Consider the following 2,050-nt stretch of genomic DNA (forward strand, 5'->3'; position numbering starts at 1 on the left):
AAATCATACCTAGTTACACATAATCTTGTTGGCGTTTTGAAACATTTTTGAAATATTCAACTATGAAAAACAAAGTAATGCAGTTACTTTTGCCCTTGTTTTCATTGCGTAAACAAGAACATTATTAAATAAGTCACAAGAGAAAGACATGGATTTTTTAAAATTTAGATCCAAGAAACAATAAACAAATAAATCAGCATGCGAAAGCTAATACGATGACATATATTAATAGTATGCCATACAATTATTGCCGCATCGTGAAACAAAAAATGTATTGTTTGATGTTGCATATTTTTGATTAATTAATTACACTGAAGCTAAACTGATTGCGCAAATAACTTTACGAAAATGTCTTTAAGGAAACAAAAATTTGAGAGAATTATTGCACAAGCGTCACATGGGTTTAAACGACACTTACTATTACAGTAAAAAAATGATAAATCTCATACGGTGTTTTCAGAAGAAGTATTTATTTGCGTGTTATTTCGGACATGCTTATGAAGTTCGCATAATTGTGCGCTGTGCCACTTTAAGTGATTTTCAGTTTAATGATCACTCTTAACGGACATGTATATCAAGTTTATTTTCCTGCTCTTAACACGTTATATTGTAACTATTATATCATAAGAATTTGTGCCGAAACTCAAATAAATGCCAACCGATAGTTTCAGTGTGATTCAAGGGCTCGCCCTAGAACAAAAAACTGCACTTCAAAGACCAATGTTCAATTAAACAACACTCTACAAAACTTCATCCTGTAACATACACGTCTACTACAAATATCATGAAATGTATGCAGCATTGCAAAATGACAGATCTCCATGTACTTAAAAATAATTCACTTAAAAGACGAATTAAAACAAGTACTGTTCGTGAAAGTGCGCATTTTCATTGCAGTTCTTAATCATCTTTAATAATTTTATAACTATTACTCCTCGCCCTGTCCCTTATTTGACTGTGAACACAAACGTATAAAGTATCATGTATAGTCTAAATGGGAAATAAACAATTTTATTTTATGCTTTCCTGTGGTTTATAGAGAAATATCAGTGAATTAAAACTGATAATTCACTGTTTCAAACAATGAAAATTATCAGTGAAAATTATCGATAATTGTCACTATTTATGTTAAATGACGTCATTTTTTGACGAAATGACGTCATTTTCCCAGCAAATTCTTAGCTAAACCCTTTAACAATGTTTTTTTTATGCTTTCGGTGGTTTATAGAGAATATCAGTGAATTAAAAATGATAATTTCACTGTTTCAAACAATGAAAATTATCAGTGAAAATTATCGATAATTTTCACTGTTTATGTAAATGACGTCATTTTTTTGACGAAATGACGTCATGTTCCCAACGAATTCTTTAGTTAAACTCTAACAATGATATAAACTGTAAATAAACCATAAAATAAAGAAAATTTGTTGGATTCGATGGATTATCTATTTTAATTCATCGTGATCATTTAAAAATATATTTTCACTCGTGGCTGCGCCACTCGTGAAAAATATATTTGTATGATCACTCGTGAATTAAAATCGATAATCCACGAATCCAACAAATATCCTCTATTATTAAACTGTGAAAAAATGCATTAAATAAAAGAAATTTGTTGGGTTCGGTGGATTATCGATTTTAATTCACTCGTGATCATATAAAATATATATTCACTCGTGGCTGCGCCACTCGTGTAAATATTATTTTCTATGATCACTCGTGAATAAAATCGATAATCCACTGAATCAAACAAATATCCTCTATATTTTTGGATTATAAAACATAGTTGTTTTAAAAAAGTTTCTAATTGGTGTTGTAATGTGCATTGAATCCACTAGCAATTAAATGATATATCACACATCAGGCATATGGCATAGGAATCATTTTCGCATGACGCGAGTCCATTAGTATACGGCGCTTACGTTCCAATATGTATATATTTAAAACATAACAACACGGTATAATGTACCTTCTTGTCTCAAATACTTGAACGTAAAAGAACACATTTGTCGCTGAATTGCCTATACTATCATGTTGTTTGCAACGACTA

This window comes from Dreissena polymorpha, chromosome 5 (assembly GCF_020536995.1).
Source record: "Dreissena polymorpha isolate Duluth1 chromosome 5, UMN_Dpol_1.0, whole genome shotgun sequence".
Classification (NCBI taxonomy): Eukaryota; Metazoa; Mollusca; class Bivalvia; order Myida; family Dreissenidae; genus Dreissena; species Dreissena polymorpha.